The sequence below is a fragment of the Mesoplodon bidens genome (assembly GCF_964165515.1).
Source record: "Mesoplodon bidens genome assembly, chromosome: 3".
Taxonomy (NCBI): domain Eukaryota; kingdom Metazoa; phylum Chordata; class Mammalia; order Artiodactyla; family Ziphiidae; genus Mesoplodon; species Mesoplodon bidens.
In genome coordinates, this window is record NC_138178.1 from 142,440,076 (window position 1) to 142,457,872 (window position 17,797).

A 17,797-nucleotide genomic window follows, 5' to 3' on the forward strand; every position below is an offset into this window, starting at 1 on the left:
GGTTGTGGTGAAAGTACAGCGTTTATTGCAGGGTGCCAAGCAGTGTGTGAATGGGTACTCGTGCTCAAAAAACCTGAACCCTCCAATGGCTTTCTGGGGAGGGTTTGTAAAGGCAGCATTTAGGATGATGGTTGCAGCTTGTGGACTTTCTTGTGATTGGTGGGTGGTGAGGTTTCAGGAATCTTAATCATCAATCTTCCTGGTTCCAACTAGTCTGGCGTCTGTGTGCTTGTGGTCACCATCCACCACCTGGGTGAGGGTCTTAGTTTTTGCAGAACAACTCAAAGATATGCATCAGATTGTTATGTATATACCCCTCGAGGAGGAACTATGGCTCTGTTTTACTATCATTACTTTTCTTGCTGCTTTGTTTCTGCTTTCCCTCACTTCCCTAATTAGTAACTGTTTTGAGTCTGCTCTTTGGAACTCGGAAGACCTAGGAGACTAAAACCTTTTTATACAAACAAGAAATGGGGGACAAAGAGGGGCATTAGTACCGGGGTGGGCCCCACAGGGTCCTGCTCAATTTCAGTTCCCCTTTTCTTTGATACTCCTCAATCCTGAGGGGGAACATGGGCAGGACAAAAAAGGAATACAGTTTTGGATAGAGAAGTTAATCATACATTTGGCAGGGGACTTGGTTTTAAGGGGACTCAGTTTCACTAGGTAAAACTAGTCATAAAGATGAGTCTAGATTTTAGCAGCTCACACATCAGGAAAATAATGCTGCTTGTTTAAATAGAAAGTAATATGGGCATTAGAGAATCTCCTTAGGTTTATTGAGGGACTAAATCTATGTGACTCACAAATGATAAAAGGTCTCAGAAGTTTTATCAAAGTAGTGTTACTGAGTCCAAGCTCACTCTGCCCGCCGCATGACAGGCCAATAAGTCGAGAGACGAGGTGTTGAGGCAAGGAATACGACTTTATTCGGAAAGCCCACAGACCGAGAAGATGGCGGATAGGGTCCCCCCAAAAACCATCTTATAGGGGTCTGGATGCCAGTTTCTTTTACAGAATCAGAGAAGGAAGTAAAGTAAAACAGGCAGAATAGAGAGGGAGAGGCAGGGAGGAAGTAAAGTAAAAAGGGCCACCAGTCTTTTTTTTTTTTTTTTTTTTTGCGGTACGCGGGCCTCTCACTGTTGTGCCCTCTCCCGTTGCGGAGCACAGGCTCCGGACGCGCAGGCTCAGCGGCCATGGCTCACGGGCCCAGCCTCTCCGCGGCATGTGGGATCTTCCCGGACCAGGGCATGAACCCGTGTCCCTTGCATTGGCAGGTGGACTGTCAACCACTGCGCCACCAGGGAATCCCGGGCCACCAGTCTTGCAAAACATCTCCAGCCAGTCTCAGGCTGGGATGTGTTAATTTCTTCTTTCTTGCAGCCATTTACAGGTGGGCAGGGTTCCCTGAGGCAGGCCATTATGTATGATTATAGTAATAAAAGCAACGAAAAGCAAAGGCGAAAGTCAAAGAAACAGATCCAACATGGAGTCAAAATTGACTCTTCCCTGTTACAGTAGAATACAGAATAGATAGAACAAGATATAATTTACTATATCCTTAGGGAGCATGTATTCCTACCCATCTTATCAGATGTTGGTTTTCCTTTTGCCACACTATTTTTACAGATTTTACTGGCTTAAACCAGAGGTCAGCAAATTACTGCACTCCAGCCAAAACCACATCAACTGCTTTTGTAAATAAAGTTTTATTGGAACACAGCCATACACATTTGTTTATATATCATCTATGACTGCTTTCAGGCTACAGGGGCAAAGTTAAATAATTGTGCCAGAGAAAATGTGGCCTGCAAAGCCAAAGATATTTACTGTGTGGTTTTTTACAGGAAAAGCTTGCCAACTGTGGCCTAGACAGTGATGGAAGTAATTCTTAAATATTTTTGCCTTCTGTTTTCCTTTATTTCTTCCTCTGATTCCTTCAATTATATATGAGCTCTTGTCTGTATTTGAGATGTCATCTCTCTGGGCATATCCCATTGTTAGCCACCTGCTGAAGCTCCTGTCCCAAACAATTAGTTATTTTTCCCATTCATTAGATCATGGGACTAGATATGAACGGTATGTAAGGACACAGGAATATATACTCTCTGCTCTGTCACAAACTTTGGGCACTATCTGTTCACTTAAAATCATTTTTAAGAGCACGGTGATCCTCTTAAGACATAGTAAGGAATAACATTAATGATGGCGAAGCTTTCAAATGCAAAATGATGCCTGCTTAAATACTGGCACAAAATCTTGATTTAGTCTGAATAATATCAGGGTCTACAAGAGGGGATTTGAAGCATCTGTGCTAATGAAATCAGTTTTCATTGTACTTTATCTTCAATTTCTTGCATGTTGGAGGTAGAGAGGGAATGAGGGTTAGTAACAGTTTTCCTTTAGTTCATAATTTTCTTCTGTTTTACTCTATATTAAAGCTCTGCTGGTATATTTGGGCTATCGTTGTCATGCTATCACAAGAGGCTCTAATGGCCAGAAAGATGAAGATGCAGATAGAAAAAGAAGCATCTAGAGATTTCAGTATGGAGAAGTAGGGGGTCACTGAGTATACCTGAATGGATAGAGACAGGTCATTATTTTGACCATTGTTTCTTACTGTTTTCTCTCAACTATTTCATGTCTTTGCCATAACAATTGCACTTTTACTGCATTCTCTTTTTATTGTCATAACCACTGTTCATTATTAAGCAAAATACATCACCTATACAAATTCAGTACTTTTATGTATCTTCACACCGTGATTTCTTCTACCAAGTTGATGCATATCAGAGGCTATCTAGGATTCTTGGAAGAATTCTAGTTAACCTTCTGACAATAAAATAGTCCCGTGGCTTTGGACACTTCTCTTGCTCAGATCTACCTGAGGTTGGTGGGGTTTTGTCTGTTTGCTTGTTTGGAGGTTTTTTGGTTTGTTTATGTGCTTTATTTTGAATTTTGGTCTGAATCCTCTCCGCCGGGAGTGATTGAAGGTGGCTGGACTTACTGGGTTTAGAAGTATCAGGGCTAGCAGAGGAGACCATATCTTGAAGCTGCAAGTATCATCAGAAATAAGGAGGGGTTGTTATAGTATGCCATGTGAGAGGATTGATTATATGTAAGGGGTTAGGGGCAGGATAGATACTATGTTTGGCTTTGCAACCAAAGACCTAGTGCCCTGCCTTTTCTATTTATATAATTCATGAAAAAGGAAATAAAGCCGAACCCTAAGAGAAAGCTTTTATGTATAAGGGATCCTTCCTGTGTTTAAAGCCTACATCCTATAGAGGCTTTGAATGATCTCTTTGTGTTCACTACTAGAGTTCTTTAATTCAAACAAATGTTATGTTTTCCTTTTACACAGGATGATACAGTGCCATATTATTTTCAAGTTTAAACTTGTTGAAAAAAATTAGTTTACCATTGTTTTATTGATTGATTGATTGATTGATGGCTGCGTTGGGTCTTTGTTGCTGCGCGCTGGCTTTCTCTAGCTGCGGGGAGCGGGGGCTACTCTTCGTTGCGGTGCACGGGCTTCTCATTGTGGTGGCTTCTCTTGTTGTGGCGCATGGGCTCTAGGCACGCGGGCTTCAGTAGTTGAGGCGCACAGGCTCAGTAGTTGTGGTTCGTGGGCTCTAGAGCGCAGGTTCAGTAGTTGTGGCACACAGGCTTAGTTGCTCCGCGGCATGTGGGATCTTCCCAGACCAGGGCTCGAACCCGTGTCTCCTGCATTGGCAGGCAGATTCTTAACCACTGTGCCACCAGAGAAGCCCCAGTTTACCATTTTTAAAAGGAACTTATACGATCAAATGCCTCTGGAAACACAAAGTCATCCGTTTGCCAATAAGTAAGTAGCATTATAGATATGAGTTAAATATGCATTAAATGTTTGAGAATATCTTGGCCTTAAAATACAGGCTTCGTTTCAGGATAAGATATAGTAAATACATTATACACTATTCTTCCTGTTAATTGCAACTGAAAAAAAAAAATTCCTGTACACAGTGATTTTCTTGTGTTTTGTTTGTTTGCTTGTTTGTTTTGCCTTCTGTATATTCTGGGTGGGGGTGCTGGAGAATCCTCCAAACTAGAAATATCAGGGGATGGAGCTGGAAAAAGCCCCATTTTTATTATATCTACCCTATTCCAAGTGAACATAATGAAAAATGTTTCACCACTGCTCCCCTCAGGTATCACAGTTGTAGAGAACGAGCAGATAGCCATGTCCTCTGTACCTGCCCTGCAATAAAAAGGGCACCCCTACCTCTCCCAACTGGTGTTACAACTGCGGAGACTTTGGGCAAAGCCTTGTTCACCATCACCACACTGCAGTAATGAGGCAGTTACCATTTCCCTCCACTAGAGTGGAGGGAGGGTTATGAAGAGGAGGGAGCTAGATAAAGGGACTTTTAGAATCTATGTTTGAAACCCTGAGCAGACCTCTGAATATCCCATGCGTGAAACCTATAAGAATCAACATAGAAAAAGGTTTGAGAACTGAACTTAGGTATGATATAGCACCCAGGCTTCAGACTGGCCTCTGGGTAGTCCACAAGTGGAACAGGACAAAAGAGCACTGAAAAGGCATTAACAATTAAATTAACATTTGAGCCACAGCTCATAAACGTGAGCTAGGAGTCCAAGCAGTTTGACTGCCTACTAAAATAGATAATTTAAATAGAAAGCAGAGTCTCATAACATAATATTCATCATCATACCAAGAGTCAGGAAAATCATAATTCAAATGACAAAAGATAATCAGCAGGTGCTAGGAGGAAGATGGCGGAAGAGTAAGAGGCGGAGATCACCTTCCTCCCCACAGATACATCAGAAATTCATCTACACGTGGAGCAACTCCTACAGAACACCTACTGAACGCTGACAGAAGACCTCAGACCCCCCAAAAGGCAAGAAACTCCCCACATACCTGGGTAGGGCAAAAGAAAGAAGAATAAACAGAGACAAAAGGATAGGGACGGGCCCTGCACCAGTGGGAGGGAGCCGTGAAGGAGGAAAGGATTCCACACACTACAAGCCCCTTCGCGGGCGGAGACTGCAGGTGGCGGAGGGGGAAAGTTTCGGAGTAGCCGAGGAGAGCACAGCAACAGGGGTGCGGAGGGCAAAGCAGAGAGATTCCCGCACAGAGGATCGGTGCCGACCGGCACTCACCAGCCCGAGAGGATTGTCTGCTCGGCCGCCGGGGCGGGCGGGGCTGGGAGCTGAGGCTCGGGTATCGGGTTTCGGTCGGAGCGCAGGGAGAGGACTGGGGCTGGCGGCAGGAAGAGAGCCTGAAGGGGTTGGTGCGCCGCGGCTAGCCCGGAGGGAGTCCGGGGAAAAAGTCTGGAGCTGCCGAAGAGGCAAGAGACTCTTTCTTCCCTTTTGTTTCCTGGTGCGCGAGGAGAGGGCATTAAGAGCGCTGCTTAAAGAAGCTCCAGAGACAGGCGCAAGCCGCGGCTAAAGGCGCAAACCGTGGAGACGGGCGTGGGACGCTGGGGCTGCTGCTGCCGCCGCCACAAGGCCTGTGTGCGAGCGCAGGTCACTGTCCACCACCCCTTCCGGGGAGCCCGTGCAGCCCGCCACTGCCGGGGTCCCGGGATCCAGGAATGGCTTCCCCGGGAAAGCGCACGGAGCGCCTCGGGCTGGTGCAACGTCACGCTGGCCTCTGCCACCGCAGGCCCGCCCCGCACTGCGTGCCCCTCCCTCCCCTCGGCCTGAGTGAGCCAGAGCCCCCGAATCAGCGGCTCCTTTAAACCCGTCCTGTCTGAGCCAAGTACGGACGCCCTCTGGCGACCTACGCGCAGAGGCGGGGCCAGGTCCAAGGCTGAGACCCGGGAGCTGTGAGAGCAGAGACAGGGAAATCTCTCTGTGCAGCCTCGGAGGCAGCAGATTAAAGCTCCACGGTCCACTTGATGTGCCCTGCGTCTGTGGACTGCATGAATGGACAGCGAATCATCCTAAATTGAGGAGGTGGACCTTGAGGACAAGATTTAAGATTTTTTCCCCTTTTCCTTTTTTTTTTTTTTGCAACGAATTATCCCAAATTAAGGAGGTGGACTTTGAGAGCAAGATTTTCAATTTCTTTCCCCCTGTTCTCTTTTAGTGAATGTGAATGTGTATGCTTCTGTGTGAGATTTTCTCTGTATAGCTTTGCTTCCACCATAGGTCCCAGGGTTCTATCCATCCCTTTCTTTTTTTTTTCCAATAATTACTTTTTTATTTTTAATAACGCTACTATATCTTATACTTTATTCTATTTTACTTTATCTTCTCTCTTTCTTTTTTTCCTACCTTCCCTTCCTCCCTCCCTCCTGTCTTTCTTTCTTCCCTTCCTCCCTCCCTTCTTCCATTCACTCATCCTTTTTCTTTCATTCCTCCCTCTCTCCCTCCTTTCTTTCTTTCCATCCTTCCTCCTTCCCTCCCTCCTTTCTCTCTTTCTTTCTTCGTTCCTTCCTTCCTTTCTTTCCTTCTTCCTTTCTTTCTCTCTCTCTTTCTTTCTTCTACTAATTCTTTCTTTCTACTTTTTCTCCCTTTTATTCTGAGCCGGGTAGATGAAAGGCTCTTGGTGCTGCAGCCAGGAGTCAATGCTGTGCCTCTGAAGTGGGAGAGCCAACTTCAGGACACGGGTCCACAAGAGACCTCCCAGCTCCACATAATATCAAGCAGCGAAAATCTCCCAGAGATCTCCATCTCAACACCAGCACCCAGCTTCACTCAACGACCAGCAAACTACAGTGCTGGTCACCCTATGCCAAGCAACTAGCAAGGAAGGAACACAACCCCACCCATTAACAGAGAGGCTGCCTAAAAACATAATAAGGCCACAGGCACCCCAAAACACACCACCAGACGTGGACCTGTCCACCAGAAAGACAAGATCGAGCCTCAACCACCAGAACACAGGCTTTAGTCCCCCCCACCAGGAAGCCTACACAACCTACTGAAACAACCTTAGCCACTGGGGACAGACACCAAAAACAACAGGAACTACGCATCTGCAGCCTGCAAAAAGGAGACCCCAAACACAGTAAAATAAGCAAAATGAGAAGACAGAAAAACACACAGCAGGTGAAGGAGCAAGATAAAAACCCACCAGACCTAACAAATGAAGAGGTAATAGGCAGTCTACCTGAAGAAGAATTCAGAATAATGATAGTAAAGATGATCCAAGATTCTATTTCCATGATCCAAAATCTTGGAAATAGAATAGACAAAATGCAAGAAACAGTTAACAAGGACCTAGAAGAACTAAAGATGAATCAAGTATCGATTAAAAACACAATAAATGAAATGAAAAATACTCTAGATGCGATCAATAGCAGAATAACTGAGGCAGAAGAACGGATAAGTGAGGTGGAAGATAAAATAGTGGAAATAACTGCTGCAGAGCGAAATAAAGAAAAAACAATGAAAAGAACAGAGGACAGTCTCAGAGACCTCTGGGACAACATTAAACACACCAACATTCGAATTATAGGGGTTCCAGAAGAAGAAGAGAAAAAGAAAGGGACTGAGAAAATATTTGAAGAGATTATAGTTGAAAACTTCCCTAATATGGGAAAGGAAATAGTTAATCAAGTCCAGGAGGCACAGAGAGTCCCATACAGAACAAATCCAAGGAGAAATACACCAAGACACATATTAATCAAACTGTCAAAAATTAAACACAAAGAAATCATATTAAAAGCAGCAAGGGAAAAATAAACAAATAACACACAAGGGAATCCCCATCAGGTTAACAGCTGATCTCTCAGCAGAAACTCTACAAGCCAGAAGGGAGTGGCAGGACATAATTAAAGTGATGAAGGAGAGAAACCTGCAACCAAGATTACTCTACCCAGCAAGGATCTCATTCAGATTTGATGGAGAAATTAAAACCTTTACAGACAAGCAAAAGCTGAGAGAGTTCAGCACCACCAAACCAGCTTTACAACAAATGCTAAAGGAACTTCTCTAGGCAAGAAACACAACAGTAGGAAAAGACCTACAATAACTAACCCAAAACGATTAAGGAAATGGGAATAGGAACATACATATCGATAATTACCTTAAATGTAAATGGACTAAATGCTCCCACCAAAAGACACAGATTGGCTGAATGGATACAAAAACAAGACCCATATATATGCTGTCTAAAAGAAACCCACTTCAGACCTCGAGACACATACAGATTGCAAGTAAGGGGATGGAAAAAGATACTCCATGCAAATGGAAATCAAAAGAAAGCTGGAGTAGCATTCTTATATCAGACAAAATAGACTTTAAAATAAAGACTATTAGAAGAGACAAAGAAGGACACTACATAATGATCAAGGGATTAATCCAAGATGAAGATATAACACTTGTAAATATTTATGCACCCAACATAGGAGCACCTCAATACATAAGGCAAATACTAACAGCCATAAAAGGGGAAATCGACAGTAACACAATCATAGTAGGGGACTTTAACACCCCACTTTCACCAATGGACAGATCATCCAAAATGAAAATAAATAAGGAAACACAAGCTTTAAATGTTACATTAAACAAGATGGACTTAACTGATATTTATAGGACATTCCATCCAAAAAGAACAGAATACACATTTTTCTCAAGTGCTCATGGAACATTCTCCAGGATAGATCATATCTTGGGTCACAAATCAAGCCTTGGTAAATTTAAGAAAATTGAAATTGTATCAAGTATCTTTTCCGACCACAATGCTATGAGACTAGACATCAATTACAGGAAAAGATCTGTAAAAAATACAAACACATGGAGGCTAAACAATACACTACTCAATAACGAAGTGATCACTGAAGAAATCAAACAGGAAATAAAAATAATACCTAGAAACAAATGACAATGGAGACACGACGACCCAAAACCTATGGGACACAGCAAAAGCAGTTCTAAGGGGGAAGTTTATAGCAATACAATCCCACCTTAAGAAACAGGAAACATCTCGAGTAAACAACCTGACCCTGCATCTAAAGCAATTAGAGAAAGAAGAACAAAAAACCCCCAAAGTTAGCAGAAGGAAAGAAATCATAAAGATCAGATCAGAAATAAGTGAAAAAGAAATGAAGGAAACAATAGCAAAGATCAATAAAACTAAAAGCTGGTTCTTTGAGAAGATAAACAAAATTGATAAACCATTAGCCAGACTCATCAAGGAAAAAAGGGAGAAGACTCAAATCAATAGAATTAGAAATGAAAAAGGAGAAGTAACAACTGACACTGCAGAAATACAAAAGACCATGAGAGATTACTACAAGCAACTCTATGCCAATAAAATGGACAACCTGGAAGAAATGGACAAATTCTTAGAAACGCACAACCTGCCAAGACTGAATCAGGAAGAAATAGAAAATATGAATAGACCAATCACAAGCACTGAAATTGAAACTGTGATTAAAAATCTTCCAACAAACAAAAGCCCAGGACCAGATGGCTTCACAGGCTAATTCTATCAAACATTTAGAGAAGAGCTAACACCTATCCTTCTCAAACTCTTCCAAAATATAGCAGAGGGAGGAGCACTCCCAAACTCATTCTACGAGGCCACCATCACCTTGATACCAAAACCAGGCAAGGATGTCACAAAGAAAGAAAACTACAGGCCAATATCACTGATGAACATAGATGTAAAAATCCTCAACAAAATACTAACAAACAGAATCCAACAGCACATTAAAAGGATCATACACCATGATCAAGTGGGGTTTATTCCAGGAGTGCAAGGATTCTTCAATATATGCAAATCAATCAGTGTGATACACCATATTAAGAAATTGAAGGAGAAAAACCATATGATCATCTCAATAGATGCAGAGGATGTTTTCGACAAAATTCAACACCCATTTATGATAAAAACCCTGCAGAAAGTAGACATAGAGGGAACTTTCCTCAACATAATAAAGGCCATATATGACAAACCCACAGCCAACATCGTCCTCAATGGTGAAAAACTGAAACCATTTCCACTAAGATCTGGAACAAGACAAGGCTGTCCACTCTCACCACTCTTATTCAACTTAGTTTTGGAAGTTTTAGCCCCAGCAATCAGAGAAGAAAAGGAAATAAAAGGAATCCAAATTGGAAAAGAAGAAGTAAAGCTGTCACTGTTTGCAGATGACATGATACTATACATAGAGAATCCTAAAGATGCTACCAGAAAACTACTAGAGCTAATCAATGAATTTGGTAAAGTTGCAGGATACAAAATTAATGCACAGAAATCTCTGGCATTCCTGTACACTAATGATGAAAAATCTGAAAGTGAAATCAAGAAAACACTCCCATTTACCATTGCAACAAAAAGAATAAAATATCTAGGAATAAACCTACCTAAGGAGACAAAAGACCTGTATGCAGAAAGTTATAAGACACTGATGAAAGAAATTAAAGATGATACAAATAGATGGAGAGATATACCATGCTCCTGGATTGGAAGAATCAATATTGTGAAAATGACTCTACTACCCAAAGCAATCTACAGATTCAATGCAATCCCTATCAAACTACCACTGGCATTTTTCACAGAACTAGAACAAAAAATTTCAACATTTGTTTGGAAAAACAAAAGACCCCGAATAGCCAAAGCAATCTTGAGAACGAAAAACGGAGCTGGAGGAGTCAGGGTCCCTGACTTCAGACTATACTACAAAGCTACAGTAATCAAGACAGTGTGGTAATGGCACAAAAACAGAAAGATAGATCAATGGAACAGGATAGAAAGCCCAGAGATAAACCCACGCACATATGGTCACCTTATCTTTGATAAAGGAGGCTGGAATGTACAGTGGAGAAAGGACAGCCTCTTCAATAAGTGGTGCTGGGAAAACTGGACAGGGACATGTAAAAGTTTGAGATTAGATCATTCCCTAACACCATACACAAAATAAGCTCAAAATGGATTAAAGACCTAAATGTAAGGCCAGAAACTATCAAACTCTTATAGGAAAACATAGGCAGAACACTCTATGACGTAAATCACAGCAAGATCCTTTTGGACCCACCTCCTAGAGAAATGGAAATAAAGACAAAAATAAACACATGGGACCTAATGAAACTTCAAAGCTTTTGCACAGCAAAGGAAACCATAAACAAGACCTAAAGACAACCCTCAGAATGGGAGAAAATATTTGCAAATGAAGCAACTGACAAAGGATTAATCTCCAAAATTTATAAGCAGCTCATGCAGCTCAATAGCAAAAAAACAAACAACCCAATTCAAAAATGCGCGGAAGACTTAAATGGACATTTCTTCAAAGAAGATATACAGACTGCCAACAAACACATGAAAGAATGCTCAACATCATTATTCATTAGAGAAATGCAAATCAAAACTACAGTGAGATATCATCTCACACCAGTCAGATTGGCCATCATGAAGAAATCTAGAAACAATAAATGCTGGAGAGGGTGTGGAGAAAAGGGAACACTCTTGCACTGCTGGTGGGAATGTGAATTGGTACAGCCGCTATGGAGAACAGTATGGAGGTTCCTTAAAAAACTACAAATAGAACTACCATATGACCCAGCAATCCCACTACTAGGCATATACCCTGAGAAAACCATAATTCAAAAAGAGACATGTACCAAAATATTCATTGCAGCTCTATTCACAATAGCCCTGAGATGGAATCAACCCAAGTGTCCATCATCGGATGAATGGATAAAGAAGATGTGGCACATATATACAATGGAATATTACTCAGCCATAAAAAGAAACGAAACTGAGCTATTTGTAATGAGGTGGATAGACCTAGAGTCTGTCATACAGAGTGAAGTAAGTCAGAAAGAGAAAGACAAATACCGTATGCTAACACATATATATGGAATTTAAGAAAAAAACTGTCATGAAGAACTTAGGGGTAAAACAGGAATAGAGACACAGACCTACTGGGGGTGGGCTTGGGGATATGGGGGGGTGGGCTGTGATGGGGCGGGGGAGAGGCATGGATGTGTATCCACTGCCGGGTGTGGGGTGGGTGGATGGTGGGGGGTGACCGTGTGGCACGGGGGGATCGACTCGGTGCTTTGTGGCCGCCTGGAGGGGTGTGATGGGGAGGGTGGGAGGGAGGGAGACGCAGGAGGGAGGGGATGTGGGAACAGATGTATATGTATGACTGATTCACTTTGTTGTAAAGCAGAGACTAATAAAAAAAAAAAAGGTAATCAGCAGACACCACACTGAGATGACACAGATGTTGGAATAACCTGACAAGGATTTTAAAGAAGCTGTAATAATGAAAATGCTCCAATAAGCAATTACAGACTTGAAACAAGTAAAAAAATAGAAAGCCTCAGTAAAGAAATAGATGATACATGGAAAAACCAAATAGAAGTTTTAGAACTGAAAAAATATAATAACCTCAGTAAAAAAAAACTGGCTCATAATAGAATAGCTTTAACAGAAGAAAGAATCACTGCACTTGAAGTTAGATCAATGGAAATTATGCACTCCAGCAACAGAGAGAATAAAGATTTTTAAAAAAGTAAACAGGGCCTCAGGGATCTGTGGGGCAATAACAATTTTTTTTTTTTATGTTTGTTATCTTTGGAGTCTCAGAGAGAATTAAGAGTGAAGGATTGACAAAGTGATTGAAAACTTCCTAAATTTGGCAAACCAACATATTCAGGAAGTTGAGCAAACTCCTAAAGGGAAAAACCCAAAGTAATCCATTCCCAGACACTTTATAAGTAATTTGCTGAAAACTAAAGACAAAGAAAAAATTCTTTAAAGCAGCCAGAGCAAAGCAGTTCATTACCTACAATGCATCTGAATCAGAAAACATGGAGGCCAGAAAGAAGTAGTAAGACATATTTAAAGTGCCAAAAGTAAAGAACTATCAACATAGAATTCTTCGTCCAGTGAAAATATGAGATAAAGACATTTTCAGATGAAGGAAAACTAAGAGAGTTTTTTGCCAGCAGACTTGTTGTAAAAAAGGAAATTCTAGGGCCTCCCTGGTGGCGCAGTGGTTGAGAGTCCGCCTGCCAATGCAGGGGACGCGGGTTCGTGCCCCGGTCTGGGAGGATCCCATGTGCCGCGGAGCGGCTGGTCCCGTGAGCCATGGCCGCTGAGCCTGCGCGTCCGGAGCCTGTGCTCTGCAACGGGAGAGGCCACAACAGTGAGAGGCCCATGTAACGCAAAATAAATAAATAAATAAATAAAATAAAATAAAAAGGAAATTCTTCAGACAGAAAGTGATGACAGAAGGAAACATGGACTATCAGGAATGAAAAAAGTACAAATGAAAGAGTAGATACAGGGTAACTGACTAGTTTCCTCCCCTTAAGTTTTTTAAATGGTTTGATGGTAAAAAGTAAAATTTAAAATATTGTCTGATATAGTTTTCAGTGTAATTTTTTTTCATTCTCAGTTTTCCCTGAGATATAAAGGTAATTTTTAAGACAAAAGGGGAGAGAGTAAACAGACCTAAAAGTTATAGCAAGGTTTCTACATTCCACTTGAAACAGTAAAATGTTGGTATGAGTAAATTGTAATAAACTATGTGTATATAAATTGTAATCCCCAGAGCAGCCATTTAAAATACTCTATGACGCTATGTACTTTAAAAAAATAAACACTATAGCCGAACCAAAATTGAATACTAAATGAAGTTCAAATCATGCACAGGAAAGCAGGAATAGGTGTTAGATTTTGTCAAATGCTTTTTCTTTATTAATTGGTGTGATCATATAGTTCTTCTTTAAACTGTTAATGTGGTTACATTGAATGAATTTTGAATACTTAACCAGTTTTGCTTTTCTGGAATAACCCTACTCGGTCATGATATGTATATTAAAATGATAAAAAATATGTTGACATATGATAAAAAAATGTTGACAAAATCCAACATCCATTCATGGTGAAACACTCTGCAGACTAGGAATAGAAGGGACATTCTTCAGTCTGTTAAAAAAGCATCTTCAGGTAACAGCCTACAGGTAATATCACACTTAATGGTGAGAGACTATTTCCATAGGCTTTTCCCCTAAAATTGGAATGAGGCAAGGGTGTCTGCTCTCACCACTCCTGTTCAGCATAGTAATGGAAGTTCTGTGCAGGGCAGTAAGGCAAGACAAAGAAATAAATGGCATACATACTAGGAAGAAAAAAAATTGTCTGTATTTGCAAATGACATGATTGTCTGCATAGAAAAGTCCCAAATAATCTACCAAAAAACAACAACCACACGATAATAAAACTCCTAGAACATTTAAGTGAATTTAGCAAAGTCACAGGATATATGGTCAGAACACAAAAATTAATCATACTTCTACATCTCAGCAAGAAACAATTAGAAACCAAAATTTTATGCCATCATGCCATTTACACTTATTCGTAAAAATGAAAAAGCAATACTTAAAATACTTGTGTAATGCTGATGAAGGAAGACCTAAATGAATGAGTGGACATATTGTGTTCATGGGTTGGAAGACTCAGCATAGAAAAGCTGCCAGTTCTTCCCGATTTGATCCATAGGCTTAACACAATTCCCATCAGAACTCTAGCAAGTCTTTTTCTTCTTGTATGTATAGGCAAATTGATTTCAAAATTTAAATAGAAAGACAAAATAACTAAAATAGCTAAAGCAATTTTGAGAAAGAAGTATAAAGTTAGAGGAATCACACTTTCTACCTTTAAGACTTACAAGTAGAGCTAAAATAATCAAGATAGCGTATGGTGTTGGAGGAGGGTTAGACATTTAGATCAGTGGAACAGAACAGAGTCTAAAATAAACCCACACAGGTACCCTAACTTCCTTTTTTTCCGTTGAGGTGAAATTTACATAACATCAAATTAACCATCTTAAAGTGAACAATTCAGTGGCACTTAGTGCATTCACAAGGTTATGCAAGTGCTGCCTCTATCTAGTCCCCAAATATTTCATCAACTCAAAAGAAAACTCCATACCCATTAAGCATTGGATCTCCATTCCCCCATTTTCCCCTTCCCCCAGCCTCTGGAAACCACCAATATGCATTCTCTATGGATTTTCCTATTCTGAATATTTCATGTAAATGGAATCATACAACATGTGACCTTTTCTGTCTGGCTTCTTTCACTTGGCATAATATTTTCAAGTTTCATACATGTTGTAGCTTGTGTTAGTACTTCATTCCTTTTTATGGCTGAATAACATTCCGTTGTATGGATATACCAATATTTGTCCATTCATTCACTGATGGACATTTGGGCTGTTTCTGCCTTTTGCTATTTGAGCACTGCTATGATATGCCTCCACATGTATGTGTTTGAGTATCAGTTTTCAGTTCGAGTATATACCTATGAGCGGGCAATTGATTTTTAAGAGAGGTACAAAAGCAATCCAGTGGAGGAAGCATAGTCTTTTCAATAAATGATGTTGGAATCATTGGACATCTCATAAGCAAAAAATGAACCTTGACCTAAACCTCACACTTTACTTAAAATTTAACTCAAAATGGATAGTAAATCTGACAGATAAAATAAATGTGACATATAAAACTTTCTATACATAAAACTATAAAGAAAATCTTTGGAATAAATCTTTGTGACTTAGGCTAAAAGTTATTAAACGTGACACCAAAAGAATGGTTCATAAAAGAAAAAAAAAGTAAATTGGACTTTTATCAAAATTAAAAACTTTTGATCTGAGGATATTACCCTGTTAAAGAAGATGAAAAGACAGACCATAGGCTGGGAGAAAGTCTTTGCAAATCACACATCCAAGAAAGGTCCTGTATCCAGAATGTATTAAGAACTCTCTAATCTCAACAGCAAGAAACAATCCAGTCAAAAAATGGGTAAAAGTTTTGAATAGACAACTTTACCAAAGGGTAAATATGGATAACAAATAAGCACATGAAAAGATGTTCAAAATCATAAACTATTAGGGGAATGCAACTTAAAAACATAATGAGATACCACTACACACCTATCAGAATGGCTAAAGTAATGCTGAGCAACCAGCTCTCTCATAGATTCTTCATGGGAATATAAAATGGTACAGCCATTCTGGGAAATAGTTTGGCAGTTTGCTGTAAAGTTAAACATGTCCTTATCGTGTGATTCGGCAGTTATACTGCTGTATTCTCATCCTAGAGAAATGAAAACTCATGTCCACACAAAAATCTGTACACTCATATACATGACAACTTAATTTGTAATAATCAAAACCTGAAAACAACCCAAATGTCCTTCAATGGGTGAATTAACTGTGGTACATTCCACATAGCAGAATACTACCCAGCAATAAAAAGGAATGTACTACTGATACACATAATAACTTGGATGGATCTTAAGAGCATTATGCCAGGTGATAAAAGAGATCATTGGTTCTGGAGAACAGAGATCACTGGTTCCCTGGGATTAAGGTTTGGGGAAGGGTGTGACCCTAAAGGGGATAGTGTATGAGAATTTCTTTGTTTTGATGCAGCAGTTTATATCCTGATTATGGTAATGGTTACATGAGTCTCTACATGTTTTGATAGTACTATACCAAAAAAAAAAAAATTGAGTGCATGTAAAAACTGGTGAATCCAAATAAGGCCTATATTATAGTTAATAATGTTGTGTAATGTCCATTTCCTGATGTTGATAATGTACTGTGGTTAAGTAAGATGTTCTCATTGGGGAAAGCTGTGTGGAAAGTACACAGTAACTCTACTGTTTTTGCAATTTATTAAGGGTCTTAAGTTATTTACAAATAAACAGCAAAAAAATACAGAGTCTAAGATTTTCAAAAGTAAAGAAGATAACATGAATTGGTTAGAGCAGTGTTAAACTGAGGCAGTGAGAAAAGAGATCTTAACAGGTTGGGTTCTTTTAATCAAAATAACAATAATAATAATAATAACCAGGGATTCCAAAGAAATTTCTGCTCTGCTAATAGTGGATTCTCAGTGCATGGCTAGCTGCATGGAGAAGTGGAGCAAAGCCTCTCTCCAGGAGAAAAAGTAGCAAGATTTGACATCTGGGTTAATTATTGTTGATGGTTTGATTTAAAAGCCAGTGAGTAGGCAAATGCTATAAGTACCATTTCTACCTTGAAGAATGACATTTTGCAGAATGGAAGAGCTGGCAAAACAGTGTAAGTTATTTTGACTTTTATTTAAAACAAAAAACGAAGCACCTGCAGCAGCCTTTGCACAAGAACAAAGTTCCAGCCAGTGTTTCTCTTCTGTGTCTGCTATCTACTTTGTTTTTGAATCCTGTATAAGTCAGAGTTAACCATTCTGGAGCTTGCTTTTACTTTTCTCCTTCTTTCTCCTTCTCCCCCCTTCTTCCGCTGCCCACCCCACCCCCACCCCCTCCTCCTCTTCCCTCTTCCCTCTCTCTCTCTTCTCTCTTCCAGCTTTCCCTCCCTTCTTCTCCTTTCCTCCTCCCTCTTTCCCATACTACTACTTCCTCTCCCCTTTTCCTGTCTCCCTCTTTTTTTTTAAGAGAGTGTCTGCCTGCCATAGCATGCCTGTATTTTGATTTTGAGGAGAGAACCCCATGAATCCTGTTAAGTAAAATGATGGTGGGTGGAGAGCCTTTCTGAAATTCAACCGTAATTTTGTAAGCATGCTATTTTTAATCTGACCAGTTCAGCTGGTTCTGAGACCTGGGAATCAGGCTATAAACTTGGAGAAATATTGAAGATGCTTGAGGAGATAGATCTTCTATGCATTTATGTAGGATTGGCAGAATCTGGCTCCTCAGGTAACTTAACTTTTCTTCTCTAGCCTTGGAGGGAGTTGTGTTTACATTAGATTTTGAATGAGAGAATTAAACTTGGATGCATCTCATTCTTTCTCTGCCTTCTCTTTGTGGCCCTTA

The 17,797-nt window shown here is 40.4% G+C and overlaps 1 protein-coding gene across 10 annotated transcripts in view; it reads left to right on the forward strand.

The window, feature by feature from the left end:
• Positions 1 to 17,797, forward strand: part of FUT8 (fucosyltransferase 8) — a 352,458-nt gene that overhangs the window by 255,036 nt on the left and 79,625 nt on the right. The gene's annotated exons all lie outside the window — the stretch shown is intronic.